The following is an 18,148-nucleotide window of genomic DNA, read 5'->3' as shown; positions in this document are numbered from 1 at the left end:
ATTTTTCTATAGGTTAGGTTTTATTTTTCCTCCTCTGTCTTCCTTCAAGATATTCTCTTTTTTTTTTTTGGCAGCTTGAATATAATATAATATAAAATAAATTTGTGTTATTTATTCAATGTAATGTTCTATGAGTTTCCTAGATCTGTGGTTTAATGTCTATCATTAATTTTGGAAAGTTCTTAGCCATTATTACTTCAAATATTTTTCCTGCTTCATTCTTTTTATTCTCCTTTTTGTATTCCAATTATGTGAATGTTATACCTTTCAAAATTGTCCCATAGTCCTTGGGTGTTTTGTTATTTTTAAAAAACTTTTTTTCTCTTTGCATTTCAGTTTAAGTTTCTATTGACCTATCTTCAAGTTCACTAATTCTTTCCTTGGTCCTTTTGAGTCTACTGATGGTACTGTTAAAGACATTCTTTATTTCTTTTACTGTTTTTTTTCATTTTTTATTTTTAACATCTCCTCTTGACTTGTACTTAAAAGTTTCTAGCTCTCTGCCTACATTACCCATCTAGCATGTTGTCTGCATTTCCCATTAGAGCCCTTAATATATTAATCATAGTTATTTAAAATTCCCTGTCTGACAATTCCAACATCTGTGTTTTATCTGAGTTTGGTTCTTATGATTGCTTTATCTCTTCAGACTGTGTTTTTTCTTGTCTTTTGCACGCATTGTAATTTTTTATCAAAAGCTGGACATGTATTGAATAACAAGAAGTGAAATAGATAGGCCTTTAGCATGAGGTTTTATGTTATTCAGGCTAGGATTTGGACTGTTTTCAATGTTTGTTGTGGCTATAGGTACTAGAGACTTCAAATTCTTCTAGTGTCTTTGTTTCTCTTCTTTATGCCTTTGGAGCCTCTCTGTGTTCATTCAGAAAGAGTCTGTGCCTTGTAACTCTTTCAGCCACAATCCATTGTTTTTATGCTGGAGCTTTATAGTGGACGGTTGTGTTGAGAGGGGAGTTTTCCATAATCTTGTGATGAAGTCTCCATCTTTTATTGGGCCTGTTTTTTTGGGTTGTGACCTTCACAAGTGCCTATGTTTCTCCTCCAGTGGTACAGCTCCCTCACTTATTCTACCCCCTGCTCCCTTCCATGGCTACACAGTTCCAATCTGTTTACTTGAAGCCCTGTCTCCTGTTGACTATGTTTCGTCCCACTTAGATAAGACAGGAACTGGAGGGGCTGGGGTAGGAAGAAATGCTGTTCCCTTAGCTGGGATAATGCTCTGGCAAAATCTTTCCCCCTGGAGAGTTGGATCTTGTTATAGAGAAGGCTCTGAGTTCATTTCTCTATCATTACTCTTCTCTTCTCCATGCCAAAACCATGAGGAGATCCTTCTCAACATGAGAACCTGGTGGGGTTCCTGGAGGGAAACCTCATGAAAGTGTGGGGACCTCCCATGACTGCAGCCCCAGGATTTTCTTACTCTCATGCTAGTCCACACTCAGTCTCCAGCAATTAGTAAAAATTGCCATTTAAATATTCCTACCAATTTCTGCCTCCAGTGGCTTCTGCTTCAGGAAAGCAGATCTCAGTTACAGTATTCCTTTGGATGTGCCTGTCTCTTCATATTTTGAGTGGTGGTCTGCCTTGTGACCTCAGTTTTCTGATGAGTCCAAGGACATGATGACTTTTCAATGTGACCAGCGTCATCTTCTAAGAACAGGAGTGATGCCTTCTGTCACAACATTAAGGTTTGAGAAGTCAATCAAGTTAGACATTTAGGTTCTAGGGTGAGGGTGGTCTAATGGATCACACTGGCATGATGCCAGAAGATTTGGGTCTGCATCAGGGACATAATTTCCTTATTTGTTAAATGGGAGCAATTCTACCTGACCCTGTGAGGGAACAAATGTGACAGATGAGAAGGTCTTTCTGTCATTGTTAAGATGGCCACTACCTTCTTTCCTGGAGCCAGTGGCTCTAGTATGGCAGAAGGAAGACTTCAGGTTTTTATGCCATTTGTTTTTTCTCATGTCCTTCTACATCTTTCCTGACTTGCCCTATTGTCAAGTAATCAGCCCCACATTTATAAAACATCAGCCTGGGACCTGGTTTCTCTCAGGCTACACACACACACACACACGCATCCTGCCCCAGTATTGGTTGGCCTCCAGACTTCAGAAACATGCCTTCTGTCAGTTTAAAGGGGAGTTGACAGGAATCATTGGGAAAACCCATTCATTCTGGCATCTGGGCTCATGGAATCTGCTCCTGCTGGACATTCTCTGCACCTAGAGTGATGCCAACATCAGGCAATGCCCTGGGCCTCCTCTCCTTTTTACCTGAGCTTTGCTCACCCTATGCCTGTGGGCCCTGGCGAGTGGCTGCAGAAGACTGGTTGACCTCCCAAGGCAGCTCCCGAGAGCCAGCTGCCAGGGATTTCTCTCAAATGGGACCTTCCAAGGGATGGATACATTTCCTGGTCCTAAAGCAGAGAAATTAAAAACAGAAAGAGACATGGAAAGATGTTCTGCTGAAAATAAACCCCTTCTCTCTCCCCCAGCAGTTGAATAAAAGTTCTCTTTCATTTGGGTATATTTTATTTTTAAAACTTCAATTTAACAGTTTTTAAAAACAAAGTGGAGTAGGTCAGAGGTTTGTTTAAAAAAACCACTGGAATTTTCTCTTTTTCTACAAGCCCTTCCTGATGAGGCTGCTTGAAACCCTTCCTGGTGAGGCTGCTTCTCATAACTCTGCTTGAATACTTTTCCAAAAGCAATGGCCTTTTAGGCCCCTGGGTGACCCAATCAACCCCATGTCCTTCAATCTCTGCATTTGTGTCACTTTCCCACTTCAGCCACCTCAAGGCAGAGAACGCCCCCAGCTCATGCCATTTATGTGAGCAGCAGTCTCCCTCTGGGTCCCAGAGAGAACATGAGACAGCTTCTCCATGTGCTTTGGGAATAGATGTGGCCTCTTTAAGACTTTCCACTTTGGGGGGACTCTTGACCAACTTCCTGGGAGGAGTTGGGATAAGAACATATCCTGTGACTGCTGTTAGGATCCATCCACAATTATGGGTCTCATTTATGGGTTTCCCAGAGAAAGCACATGGAAGGAAATATGGATCCTTTGACTCTCTGCTTTATGCACATATTCTGAAAATTCTCATTGGCATCCTCCTCCTTTTCACTCACTTTGCCTGTCATGGAGACGAGTTGTCTTTATATATTTCTTTGTGTGATTATTTGTTTAAAGTCCATCTCTCTCTTGTTCTCGTCTCCAGTGAGGGCTTTGATCACTCATCATCTCTGAATTCTTAGGGCCTTGCACTGTGCCTGGTACAGAGTAAACTCGCAAATGTTTGGTGGCATTATTTTAATTTAATCCTCACAACAGCCTTATGGATAAACCATATTATTATATCCATTTTACAGATGAAGGAACTGAGGCTTTAAACAACTCACTCACAGCCCCAAATGGAAATCCAGATCTGAATTATTGATTTTTAAGCCCATGCTTTCAACTGACACACTATAAATCTTCCTGGTAGGGGAGGGAGGACGAAAGAAAATGAACACACTGTACAATCTTATGAGACTATAACAAGAAGAAAAAGAAGAAACATGCTTGAGGGACCTGTAAAAAGGAGGGTTTAAAAAGTATGTTTCAGGCAAGAACTCTCTGGAAGGCAATTTCTAATGGCAAGCACTGGCTCTGGAGTGCTTTTGGTGAAACCAGTCACATTAATATTTATTTTGGCAAATCAGGGTTAGAAACTTTCTCTTTTGGCAGTCATTGGAATTTTGAAAAAAAAATCTATAAATGGATTAAAGATTTGATTGTGTATTTCAATTGAATGATTTTTTTTGGTTTAAAATACGAGTTAAAAGTCTATTTCAAATTTATTTGACATTGTAATTGTTAAAATGATAATTCACCAGCTAGAATTTAATATTTTACCTGGAGGAAGGGTGGACACTATCATTTGTTGAGCAAGCTTATATGCTAGGTCCTTCACATTGAATCTAAGATAGCATCTTTGAAGACAGGTTGTCTCTTCCCTGGCTTTACTATCTCCCATAGTGCCCAATAAATGGCTGGGGTTGGGAGGTCCAGAGTCTGCTCTGGATTCTGCCTTTATGAGTCCCAGGCAAATCCTGGGATTTTCCAAGGGCACCATTTTCTCCTAAGTGAAGGGAGAAGGGTTAGATGGTCATTAAGGATTTTTCTGGGTTAAAAGTTCAATGAGTCCATGACTCCTGATGGCTGTTCTGGCCTCTTTTTTACAGCCCTCTTTCTTTAGGAATAGGGGAAGGGCCGGGGAGGTAAAGCCACTGTTCAGCCAACACCTGCACAGCCTATCTGACAGGTGGGCCCTGAGAATACACAGTCTCTATGTGTGTTGGCCAAACGCTGAGCCTGCAGCCTGCAGCTGGCCTCCTGGGCTTCTGTCGACCCCTTGGCTGCCATGTCAGCTTGGGAATGTCCGAGTCTCCGGCAACTGTTCAATCGTTTGCTTTTTCTCCTCCTAAGAGACAGTCAAGGGCGTTGGGGGGCTTGTTACTTTGGGAAATCTTCCATATTTATGAATGCCTTGTAACCCCTAACGAGTGACAGATTTATTTGACAATTTTTGATAAGTGGGTTGTTTGTGACTCGCTGACGGAAGGAATTATTTGTAATTCCAACTTGAAAGGTTGACCATCTGAGGGCGATGACTAAGTGAGTGTCCGTAGGAAAATGTCATTCGTCGTTGCTTAACATCCTGTCATATATCATCTTCTGATCTTTCTGTTTTTATTGTTTTGATCTCAAAAAAATAATCTTTTAAAATGTGAGAGCTGGAAATTGGGAAATGACAGAACTATTTATGGTCCCCGTAAGCAGCTGACCCATTTCAGTGACACACGTTATAAACATGTTGTGTTAAAATCCCAACCCTTTGCTTTTGATTTTAATTACTTGGAATTCGTTGAACTTGAGGGACCAGATTCTGTTTCCTGCTGAGATTCGGTAATGGTGACATTCTGACTTGGCAGAGTGAGCGTCACTCTGCTGAGTCACGGTTCTCTTAACTTCGTCCAGGTCCCCGCAAACCTAAGAACTAGAATTTGGTCACTTTGCAGGTGTCTGGAACTGTTCCCAGTGCCTATTGCTAAATATAGAGAACGACTATAAACTTCTTTCTTTAAAGACATGCAAAGCCCTTTCTTCCTTCCTGACAGGGCCCCACCTCTGCTAACTTAGCTGTAATGTCCAGAACTATCTATTAAAGACTGGTTCTGCGGTTAGTTCATGAGTTGGGTGATCTGTCGTGTTCTACGCATTTTACGTGAACTTTTCTCGTTTAACCCTCGCAACACCCTTTAGAGGTAACTGCTGTTACTATTTTCAGGTGTGGACTGGTTAGCTAACTTAGCTGAAACCATTTAGCAAGTAAGTGACAGAGCCAAGATGTGAGTCCAGGGAGGTCTGATGCCAGGGCTGTGCTGTTACTATCCGTGATTCATTGTAAGTTAACTGACTCTAGTTCTGCCGACTGGGAGATATGTAAAACTGGTCATGGGAGGAATGGAGGGAAAGGAGTAGCAGGGACCAATCAGATCCAAGAAGGGAGTTACCCTGAGCAAATTCTTCCAAGGTATTGGGAAAGAAACCAACCAACTTAAAAAATCAGGGACAAGAACCCACCAATTCATATCATAACTTTTGCAAACAAAACATAATACCTTGGGGTTCATAGATCCCCAAATAATATGAATATCTTATTCCTAGGAAAAAATGGACAAAGGGAAAGGAGGAGATTTCAAAGGTGGAGGCCAGGACATGGACAAAGATCAAAACCACGGAGAGTTCATTGGTATCAATGGCTGATTCTTTTCTGAAAGATACAAACGTTTACTGAAATACATTTTAAAAGGCTTAAGGCAAACAGAGGCTGAGAAAGAAACAATGGAATGATAATGATAAAAAGTAAGTTAACACATCAATTCATGGGTTTACCAAAGGGAGCTAAAGGAATAATGTCTTTTGTGTATACTTGCTTAAACGTGCAATATATATATATATATACATACATATATACATATATATATATATATATACATATATATATATATATATATTTTGTGTGTGTTACGCGGGCCTCTCACTGTTGTGGCCTCTCCCGTTGCCGGGATGCGCAGGCTCAGTGGCCATGGCTCACGGGCCCAGCTGCTCCGCGGCATGTGGGATCTTCCCAGACCAGGACACGAACCCGCGTCCCCTGCATCAGCAGGCGGACTCTCAACCACTGCACCACTAGGGAAGCCCAATGTGCAATATTTAAAAGCAGGAAAATAATGACAAAATTTTTATCAGAATTCTTATATGTGTAGAGATAAGGAATAATACTTTTCATAATTAAAGCTGAGTCTTTTGTGGTCACAGAAAGAAAGAAAAGAGTTCTGCAGTTTATTATTTTTTCACTCTGTAATATGTCTTGAACATCTATTCTTTTTTTTCTGTTATTAGATAATCTGTTTATTTAATGGCAAGTGACATGTATATGACTTTTTTTTACTGAAGTGTAGTTGATTTACAATGTTGTGTTAATTTCTGCTGTACAGCAAAGTGATTCAGTTATGAACACCTATTCTTGTCAGTACATAACAATCTATCTAATCTGGTTCCTTTTAACTAATTTCATTTTCTGCAGTGTGGATATTTAGTTATTTTGTTAACTCTCAAACAATGGACCACTGAGGCTGTTTGCATTTTTTGCTGGTACAAAAGATGTCTCAAAGAACGTTCTTTGTGTGTGCCTCCTGTGTGGCTTGTCCGTCCTCCAGAGAGTGATAGCGGGGAGCAGAGCTGATTGACCCTTCCAGCTGCCACAGCTCTGCATCCATCACTGCCAGACCACACTGCCACTGGGCTGTTTCCAGGCATGGACTGAGTATGGCAGGGGTGCCATACTTGCCTGAGGTGTGACTCGAGGGCAACTGTGGCTGAGAGTCTCCCCAGTGATCTGGCTTAAGTTTTCTCCAAACTGAGTTGTGGTCTGAGGATCATCCTCCCCAATCCCTCCTTCCTTCCCTCCTTTCACAGATGGCAGATCTTGGTCATAGTCTGAATTGTTCCCCTGCCTTCCCCTGGCCTTTTCCCCTCTATTTCTCACAGACGTTTCCCCCCGTAGATCTCCTTCACATCCACTCTTGTTTTGGCATCTACTTCTCAGGAGACCCAAACTGACCCACCCCCTTAACACAGCTGTAAGCTTTTCTCTAGGAAAAATTCAGAGATATAAAAGTTGGGGGCCATGAAGTATGTATGTATTTGTATATCTGTCTGTGTATAATTTTAACTTTTTATTGGTATAAAATAAATGAGAAAGAAGTGCTCATATCATAACTAAGCAACTCAAGAAATTTCACAAACTGAGCACACCCACGAAGCCAGCACCCAGGTTAGGAAACAGAACATTATCCACCCCTCAGCAGCCCCCTCCTGCCCCTTCCAGTCATCTCCCACCTCCTCCAGGTTAAGCACTCTCTGCTTTCTAACACATAGATTTGTTTAGACTGTTCTTGAGCTTTATATAAATGAAATCATACAATGTGTTCCTTAATGTTTGGCTCCTTCTCTCACTATTATGTCTGTGAGATCAATCGTGTTCATTTATTATCACTGCTGTATAAATTCCATTATGTGACTAAGCCACCATTTATTTGATCATTTTATTATTACCATACATTACAGTTTTTGGCTACTAAAAGCAGTGCTGAAATGAACAGTCTTGTACAAGTTTTTTGTTGTTTTTTGTACAAGTCTTTTGATGGACATATGTCTACATTCTATTGGGCTTAGATCTAGAAGTGGAAGTGCTAGGACACAGGGTAAGTGTATGTTCTGCTTTAGTAAGTGGTTGTGTAAATTTATACTCCCTCCAGCAAAGTAAGGGAGTTGCTCCTCTTACTTTCCAACTCTTAGTTTTATCGATCTTCTTTTCTTGAGCCATTCTTGTGAGTATGCCTTGGTATTGCACTATGGTTTCAGTGTGCTTTGATCTGATGACTAATAAGGTTGAGCACCTTTTAATACGTTTATTTGTAATTTGAATATCATTTTCTGTAAAGCGCTTGTTCAGGTCTTTTTCCCAGTTTCCTTTAGAATATCTGATGGTTTTGTATTGATTTTTAGGAGTTCTTTATATTTTCCAGATATGAGGGTATGTGCATTTTAATTTTAATAGATATGACTAAAATACCTTTCAGCATGAATGAAGCAATTTAAGTGCCAAAGGGACACTTTCCATTGTTCTGGAAGAAGACCATGTACCAAGTTACATTAAATTAATGTAGTTTTTAAAGGAAATTCTCACTTGCATGGTAAGCCCTACCACAGATTCTTTCTTCCCCAGTGAGGCTAGTTCTTACACCCTTCCTTCTATATAGTGAGCTTAGGTTAAAAGGAGTTTTTGCTAAATTGTTATCTCTGGGATTCAGAAACCAACAATCTAAGCAGCTTACCCATACATACCCTCATAACATCTGAATAGGTATATCTGGTTCTCAGATGGAGCAATGCCATGGTGATTTATACTCTGAGTTATCTTGCTCAGTGAGCTAACGTCAGAAACTTAGGAGCCTTCCTTTTCCTAGTGTTTGCTCAATTATATTTCAATACTACTTTTAAGGCTCCAAACACGTTATCAATAATAATCTAGAAGGTGACTGGAGTGAAATGAATTGAGCTTGCAGTTATGATGTTATTCTTCCCCATGTAAGAGGTTTCTGGAGCAGAGAGTGGCCTGAGCTGGCAGGCTTAGAAGTGCACCAGGGCAAGATGGACTGCTTCCTACAGAGACATGCTGTAAGATGGAGACTTTCCTGTCCAGTCTTTAGTGTTAAACATTTGAAAACAAAACAAAACAAAACAGTTTGTACCAGTCAGGGTCCAACCAGGAGACAGAAAGAACATAGTATTTGAACATGGAAAGTTTAATATGGAGAATTATTAACTATAACAGGGGACTGAGAGGTAATGAGGGGTTGATGAGTAAGAAGTAAGGACTGTAAAGAACACAAGCATAGCAGGTGTGAGGAGCAGCCAGCACTACCAGGGCTGAGACAGTGCACCCTAGAAAGAGCCCTTCCTCATTATTGGGAGGACAAGGCTGTGGCTCCCTTGATGGTGGGTAAGTTGGCTGAGGTGCTGTACCCATGGCATTTGCTGGAGATCTGCCCTCTGAGGTGCTGAGGGAGTTGTTCACAGAGAGGTGCCTCAGCAGTGTTGGGGAAGCTGCTGGTTGCTGCATGATGGTGAAGTCATCCGTGTTGGAAACCAGACACTGGAGCATCCACAGGCTGCAGGAATTGGGAGAGAGGAGCACACCAGACCTGGAAGAGAAAAATCTCTTCCTCTTGCAGTGGCCCCCTGGTGCCCTCTACCGATAAAGCTTAATATCATGCCAGCTGGCAAAAGGAAAAATATTTACAGGGTGCAGCTCCATTTTTGTAGAGCAGGCAAAAAATGATGAATTTGGATCTGAGAGCCCCCAAACTAATGATGGCATGCTATTATCTGTGATCAAGAGACATACAATAGAAATGTTATTTCCCATTTCTGTTAAACCAAATGTTGTCCATTGTCAGTAAAGACACTGTAGTATGTTTTAAGAAATAGCCTCCTAATCCTCTGGAAGTATCAACATTATTGTATGTGGTCCTAGTGTGAGATTTGAGATACTGGACAAATGGATATCACTACTTATTATCAAATGCCCTCTTTGCTTGTTTACTTAGCAAACTTTGAATTTCTTGGCAAATCTCATTGTAAACTCATCTATGTAATGGGCCTGAATCATACTCCACAAACCTGGGTGTGCAAGACATGTTCATGTTATTTTTCAAGAACCAAATTAAATCTGTATCTGAGCCTGCATCCCTCTGAGCTGCTGGGAAACTAAATTTCAGTAATCACTGGAGTTTCCCCCCAAACCCTTCCAGAGTCAGGCATAGGTCCTGGAGACTTACACAGAACAGAACAATTTCAGAGATTCCCATGGTAACCATTAACAAGCTCATAGTTCAAATCTATACCATCCTTTAATAGTGGACATCCTTTCTGTGGGAATGAGAATCTTTGGGAAGCTCTGGTATTCACAGTCCAGTCATCCTCAGGGCACCAAGCAGACTTTCCTCTGAAATCCGGCCTCCAGCCCCAGGCATGGCAAGGGAACCCAACCACTTTCTCATTCCTTAGCTTAAATAATCTCACTCCTTCTGTTCTTTCTTTCTTATTTTTTATTTTTAAAATTTTTATTTATTTATTTAGGCTGCACAGGGTCTTAGTTGTGGCAAGTGGGATCTTCGTTGCAGTATGCGGACTTCTTAGTTATGGCACATGGATTCTTAGTTGCGACTCACATGCAGGATCTAGTTCCCCCACCAGGGATCAAACCCGGGCCCCCTGCATTGGGAGCGTGGAGTCTTACTCACTGGACCATCAGGGAAGTCCCTCTTTCTGTTCTTTCTGGCTCTGCCTGTGGCACTTTGTTATGGCAGACTTAGCAAACTAATCTACCAAGCCATATAGTATATACTGTTATTATATTTCCTTTCTTTGTCCTTCATCCTGAGCTGGTTGCTTTCTAGAACTGTCACTCAGCTGATGTCCTGGGGTTTCCCTTTTTATCATTCTGAGGATTCCCTTTCTCTCTCTTGTGTTGGTTCTCTTGTTTTCCTGATTCCATGTCTTTGTTTACTTGTTTCTAAGAAAAAATGGAGCAGGGAGGCAAATTCTTTGAAGCTTTGAATATTTGAAACTGTCTTTAGTTTTACCTTACACTGGATTGATAGTTTGGTTTTTTGTGTTCATTATCTATCGGTACATAATAAATTACCCCCCATCTTCGTGGCTTAAAATAAAAAACCTTTATCATTTCACAATTTCTGTGGATCAGGGAACTGGCTGTGTCCTCTGGCTCAGGGTGTCTCATGGGCTGCAATCAAGGTGTCAGCCAAAGCTACTCAACTTCCCTGTTTTCATTATGGGTTCTCCCTGTTTCATCTTCTCTAGAAATTAAACTGCTAATTATCTGTTGTAGTCTCTTCTCCTGCTTCTTTGTGCTTGGAGGTTTATGCCTCAAAAAATCCTATTGCTATTGTATTAGTGAGTTCGGATCAGCAGCCTCAACATCATCCTCATTTTCCTTCTTGGATATGCCTTGACCTCATGCAATCAGCTTTTCAGGGGACCCACCTTGATTTTCCAGAATTCTTGATGTGGGATTTCCATTTCTGTCTCCCTTAGAGAAAATTTTACAGTGAGGTCTAGCTGAATTGTGTTACATTCTCTCTGCCCCTTGCCAGGTTAATGCCAAAACCAGGAGAAAAGTGGATTTGGTGTCTTTGACTATTGAGTAGAGGTGACACTTGGGCCAAGTGAAACCTGCCACAACCAACCATCCATTTTGCTCAAACAAATAGATGACAAAAGTTCTTAGACTGTGTGGTTTTCAATTCATAAATTACTCAGAAGCAACGAGGAAGCTCAGGACACAAAGTCAGTGTTTCCCAAAGTTGTGTTTGTCTTCAGTTTCTTTTCTTGTTAAGTATGAGAACTCACTTTGTGAATAGCTGTGTCTATTTTGCCCATTAAGATACTAAGATCTGTATAGACCTTGAAGACCCTCTTTCAACATCCAAACACATTGGAGTCTGTAGAACCAAGTCATGAGATAATGAGGAAACAGACATTAAGCATATAATCACCCAAATAAAACTACAATCACAAACCTGAAGGAAGCATATAGGTTGTACTGAGAAAGCAGAGATGGGTTTCACTTTGGTTGGAGTTTCAGAAGAGGCTTCTTTGAGGAACAGACATTTAATGTGAAATTGAAGGATTAGTAATGATTAGCTTGGAGGTGGGTAAGTTTAGAAGCATTCCATGCTGAAGGAACAACATTGCAGTAGTCTCAAGGGGTAGAGATGTAAAATATTTAAGGATCTGAAGGAAACCCAGGGTGGGTGGCACACAGTGTGTGAGGGGGAGGGTGGTGAAGGGAGGCTGGAGCAATGGGTGGGGCCAGAACTTTCAAGGAACAGACCTCGCCAGCATGGCTCCCAAGTACCTAGTGACCAACTGGGTGAGTGGAGCGGTCATTATAGAGATGGGGCATATTGGCTGAGGAGAGATTAATGCTTCAGTTTTGGACAGGTTTATTTTGCAATCTAAGTAAAGATGTCAAGTGAGTGGTGGGACGTATGGATAGGGAGTCCATGGAGAGGTCTTGAAGTGTGATGTGTGAGTCCTCAGTACATAGAATGTCTTTAAGGCCATGGGAAGGCATGAGAGCACCTAAGTTGAGAATGTAGAGCAGCTACCAAGAGAATAGAGTCAAAGAAAGAACTGTGAGGGACCTGAACACTTAATGTTCAGCCAGAGGAGGAGGAGCCAGGAGACTAAGAAGCAACAGCCAGAGAAGGAAGACTGGGTATCACAGAAGCCAAGAGAAGAGTGTTTCCAGAAGGACAGAGTACAACTGTATCAACTGGTGCTGAGGGTCAAGTGAGATGAAGGTTAAGAATTGGCCATCTGAGAGGGCAACATGGAGGCCCTTGGGGACTTAGCAAGAGTTGTTGTAGAAGCAGTGGAGGCAGAGTCTGATTAAAAGGGGCTAAAGAATGAGAGATGAGGAAGTTGTGACAGCAAGTATAGATAACGCTTGATAATTTTGTCTGGCAGGGGTGGCGGGAAGGGGAGAAGATAGAGAGAGCGCTCGAGAGCCAAGAGGGCACATACTAGCTGGAGGGAGTCGGCAGAGTTTGTTTTGAAAGTGTTAGACTAGAGCATATTTTACTGGAGCATGTTTTCCTATGGAAGAGAGGACCTTAGGAGGAGGGAGACTGAAGTTGCAAGAAAGAAAGTGGTAACTGATGAAGTGAGAACCCCGGAAGGCAGGAGGGCTGTAGAACTCACATGGAGTGATGCCTGGTCTTTCGCACATTGTAAGAGGAGGAGAGGGTGAGAGAGAGAACTGGGCTGTGCAGAGATGATGAAAGCCCTACCTGGTTTCTATTTCTCTATGAAGCTTGACACAGAGCATCTTTTCTCAGATGAGGCCAAGAAATGAGCAAATGTTCAGAATGCAGTAACTTGGCAAAGCATAGTAAAATTACTCAGCTTTTCATTCCTTCAAAAAGTTTTCCATTTTCCTAAGAAGTGACGACACCTCCCTGTTGTTTTATTCTAGCTAGTTCCATTCACTTGTGCTTTTAATCTAGCCAGTATATGAATTGATTCTCTGTCATTACGAGGGTGAGCAGATTTTCAGACAAGCCTCGGGCTACACCCACTTCTCTGTCCTCTCTCCTGTATGACTATACTGCTGGTTTCTTCCAGCTTTGCTTTCAGGTTCACTCCAGCTGAGCAAAAGGAGTAACAGCTAAGTACTAACCACCAACCATTGTTGTGAATACCTGGTTGTCATCTCTTAAGAACTTGGAAATAAGGAAATGCAGATTTCCCTCTGAGAGTCCAAGTCTAAAACCAGAGCAGAGATGTGCAAATGTATTGAAGAGAAATGGGGGAACTTCCAGGAGGCAAGACTGGGTACCTGGAATGTATTCATGACTAGCTAATGACTAAAGGGGCATCAGTCAGCTATGGAGAGTAGAAAAAGGTGAATAAAAGAGACAAATGTTGGCAGTGCTCATCCAAGAACTGTCCTATAAGTGGGGGAGCTTTGGTTAATAGATTTGAATGTTTCCCATCTCACTAGCAAAGCCATTGGTAAAGTAGGGTTGGATGCAAATAGCACTAGCCCAGTGGTTCTCAAACTTTGGTTGTATTAGGATCACCTGGGGAATTTGGTAAATTTACAAGGGCCAGTCTTCTCCTACTTCAATAAGTGCAGACGTCTGTGTGCTGGGTTAGCTCTCCAGGTGATTCTGATGCACATCAAAGTGTGAGAACCGCTGCTCCGACCAAATGATTTGAAGCATTCTGGTTCTGTTTGTAAGACCCTCCCTCCAGCGAGGTGGACACAGCAGGCTCTGAGTACTGTTGATCCCTCCAACTCTCCTTGTTCTGATTCCACCCTCACCAATCAACCTTCTGATTATGAATTAGCTCCCTGCACATATCTGCTGACAGGTAAAGAAGGCAATGATCCTACCCTTTCCATTCCCATGACAATGATTTCTCACTGTCAATTGAGAAGATGTCTTGAGCTTTGATTAGTGAGTCTGCATCTCTGGGACAGTGATCCTCAACTTTTTGATCCACTAGAATCACCTGAGGAGCTTCTAAAAATCATAAAAGCAGGCCACAACCTAGACCAATGAAACCAGAATCTCTGATGGTGTGACCCAAACATCACAATTTTGAAAGCTCTCCAAGTGCTTCTCTGGTGCACCTATTCTCAGTGTGCTGATGAAACCCAGTATTGAACCTGAAGAGGTTGAGGGCCAGGCTTGACCTTATTCACAGAGATAATGAATATATCCTTGTGAGACCTTGGGGTAGACAGCCAGCCAGTTAGCCTTTTTTGGAAATGGAAAATACACTATGCAGGCAATCCTATTGACCAATTCCCAGAAAGCCTCTGTATAGTTTTGTGCAACGTTAACCTAAACTACCTTTGCTAAAACACAATGCCTTCTCTGTGAGATCTGCAAGCAACTCTTGGCTCTGTTTTCCCAAATAACTGGCCTGCAGGGTGAGAGGTGGGTGGGCTGGAGTCCAAGCATCAGCAGAGGGACAGGAGATGGGAGCAAAGGGCACACACTCCAGCCCGTGCATGCAGACCCTCTTTACTCGTAGAAGGAGAACGCCCCTGAGGCACTGCTCTCTTCCTGAGGACTGCCCGACTGTTCTTCAGTTACTTGCTCCAGTGCAAGTCACAAACAGGGAGATGAGAGTTTTGCTGACTTTAGAACCTGTTCCTGAGTCAGAAACCATCCACTTCAGCCAGCTTTGATGACCCGGTTACCTTCCGGGTCACAGCACTTGCTGTGGCTCCAGCCCCTCCGTACTAACTCTGCAGGTTAGTGCTGGGCTGCTATTTTTAACCTCAAGATTCAATAGGAGGAGAGAATTTGTAGAGCAGAGGGAAATGTGAAAAGCTTGACAAAAGAGGCCTCCAAGGAACATTTTTTTACGAGACAATAAAATATTCAAGTAGAGTAAGGAGATAGATGAGGGGGGTGGGAGGAGGGGGAGAACACTGACCACAGGGCTGTCCACACTTTAAAACCCAATGATTAGTCAATTTCTAAATTACTAAGATCAAGTTAGGCCAGGAAGTGAGCAATCCTCCTTTTAGTTGAAATGCAAAGAAAAAATATCAGAATATAATTTCTGTAGATGGGATTCAGCCAGGGGCTGGACTTACTGCTTCTGATCCTAAACTAATCTGCCAAAATCAGGCAGTTTAAGAAGAGGGAATTGATGGGATAAAATCCAGCACCTATGAAATGTTTGCTGCATGCTGGGACCTTAATTCCTTTCTCTCCCAAGTTTCTCTTCCAAGATTTCTTTACCCCATGCTTTAGTTGAGATGATTCTATGTAAAATGAGAACGATGGCATTTTAAGATTGCTCCTCAGTGTTTGCAAGACTTTTGGCATGTTAGGATCTCAGGCTTGGCCCCGTGGCCTTTTTCTGCTTTGGTGAGAGATGTGAATGGTAGGCAAGTCAATGAAGAGAGTCTATTATTTGTGCTGAGTGGAAAAGAGTGTTTCCCAGTAGAGGGCAACCTTACGTAATGAATTTCTCTTTACCCTTAGAATTATTTGCAGATACTGATGTGCATCGGGGAACAGATTTTACCTCTTAAGGCTTTTTAAAGCTTGTTTCTGGCAAGTCATTTACACATAAGGTGTTAAAGTGTTAAGAAGATTTGTTCCAATATTTTTCTTAGTTGGTAAGTGATAAGTTGTACTATCAATGATGGCAGTAGCAGATCATAAAATGTTTTAACTAAATTTAACTAGATTTTATTTACTCATAAAGTCAACAAATATTGATTTAGTGCCTTCTGTGTGCAAGAAAGAGGGTGGGGTGGGTTTCCAAGGGTGGGCCTGAGTCAGCCCTTCCTGGAAAAGAATTTACGATACATAGAGGGGCTAAGAAATAACTGTAGGAAGTTAAAATACAGGACAAAATATTTATTCTTGTTTCAAATTCTTGCTTATTAGGAAAAATGACTTCTCTAATATTAATTGTTGGTGGGCTTTATAATTCTTCCCATTTCCTGTTGTAGATGGCATCCAGAATATTCAAGTTGTTTTCAAATCTTTTAGCTTCTGCCAAAACTGATTTGTTCAGTCCTCCTTTCTTTCTACTTTTGAAATTCAGCTCCATTTTAAGAGGAAATTAATCTGCACGTTGTGATTCCACCCCTAATTTTTTTAAATAGATTATTTGGAAAGACTCCTTCATTTTCTTGGTTTCCTCTAAAGTCTATCCATGTCTAGTGAGAAAGGGGTATTTTTGTAACTCAGCTCTCCTTGACCCAGAGGAGATCTTGAGTGAAATTCAGACGTGGAGAGTTGTTTAACCTTCTCCTATCAGAGTGCTGGCAATGGAAGGTTTGTTGAAAGCATGGGTTGAAGGGCACCCTGTGGGCTTGAGACCTGGCCACAGGCTCGGGGAGGTTCATTTGATTGATGAAGGCCAGTACCGCCAGATGAGGAGCAAGCCACTTTCCAAGTTCAGATGATTCCTCTGCCTCAAGGGTGGGGCCTCTCAGACCCACAGAACCAGAACCAGCAGTGTTGAAAGCTTGTTATCCTGATAGTACATCTTACAGCAGCTTCTGGGGGGCAAAGTGGTGCAGCAGGGCAGAGTGAATATGGGAATGCTCTTCATCTCAGTTTCCATGTCCTGCAAAGTCTCTAGAAGCAGTACCTGAAACTCAGGCTGTAACTTGTGGAGCTACGTGTGGAACCTTGGAACATACTAGTTGGTTTGGGCTCCTGCAGAGGAAACACAGTGGCCTGGGGGTGACTACACTTTCTGTAATTGTCCTGCTTGGAGAGAGTGCCCTTCTGGAGGCCAGTTAACTCAGTCCTCAGCATCTGTGGTGGGCACTGTTAGTGACTCCTTTACTAGACCGGCACCCTCATCCTCAGGTGCTGAGTGTTGGCTGCTCACAGCTGTTCCTTTCTCTAGAGAATTGTCCCCCATTGAAGGGAATGACCCAGCCATGGAACTTATGATCTTTTCAGCAATTCACAAACAATGACTGGCTGAAAATAGGGTACAAAATGTCAGCTCCCTTTCTTCAATTGTAGGCATCAATTTTGTGGTGTGGCTTACACTTCTGGGCTCCCCATCGAATCAGGCTGAAGATAAAGTCCAGCTGAGACTACCTCCTCCTTGCGTAACAACTTCCCTTGCACCATCTTTCTTTCTCCACTCTTCTCCGGAGAGTATTCCTGCAAAAAACTACCTCCAGCTCTGCTTCTAGAAACCTTACCTGAGACAGTACCTCTTTTGAGTTGGTAGGACATATAGTCTTCTTTATACAATGTGTCAGTTGCGTATCAGCAGTCACCTCTTCCTCTTTCTTTTAAGAGAACATTTTATTCAGGTGTTAGGTGGCTATGTGTCTCGGTCCCTTCTGGTCCCAAAGGATGAATTTGTTAAATCCAAGCCAATCATGGTAATTTCATTCTCCTTTGCAGTGAGTGGTTCGAGAACAGCATGTGGCCCAATTCCACTCAATAGCACCTAAGGGAAGTCAGCTGAAGGGCATATAGACATATTTTCTTTGCTCTTAAAAGGGAGCAAAGGAGAAAGATATATTTGTATTCCTATTTCTAGACATTGTTGAGTAAGAATGTGATGGTGGGACTTCAGCAGTAAATTTGTAATCATGAAGAGATGTTAAGATTATCTTAACTCTGAGGGTTATAAAGTCACTAAGCCATTGAATTAATCAATACTAGAGCCCTCCAACCAATCAGCTGCCCCACTTTTAGTTACGTAAAATAACAAAAGTTCATATTTGTTTAAATAAGCTTTAGTTGAGTCTGCAGCTCTTTGTAAATGAGAGCATCCTAGACATCTACAGAGCTAGCTTGAAAAAAGTTACTTTCTAATGACCAAGTGATATTGAGAATAGAGAATAGAAAAAAGTAATTAATACTCTCCATTTTATTTTTCTCTCATAAAGAGAAGAATGGCCTGGTAATAA

This window comes from Aethalodelphis obliquidens, unplaced genomic scaffold, assembly GCF_003676395.1.
Source record: "Aethalodelphis obliquidens isolate GAN/ISIS:26980383/991018 unplaced genomic scaffold, ASM367639v1 scaffold18, whole genome shotgun sequence".
NCBI lineage: Eukaryota > Metazoa > Chordata > Mammalia > Artiodactyla > Delphinidae > Aethalodelphis > Aethalodelphis obliquidens.
This window is presented reverse-complemented; position numbering follows the sequence as displayed.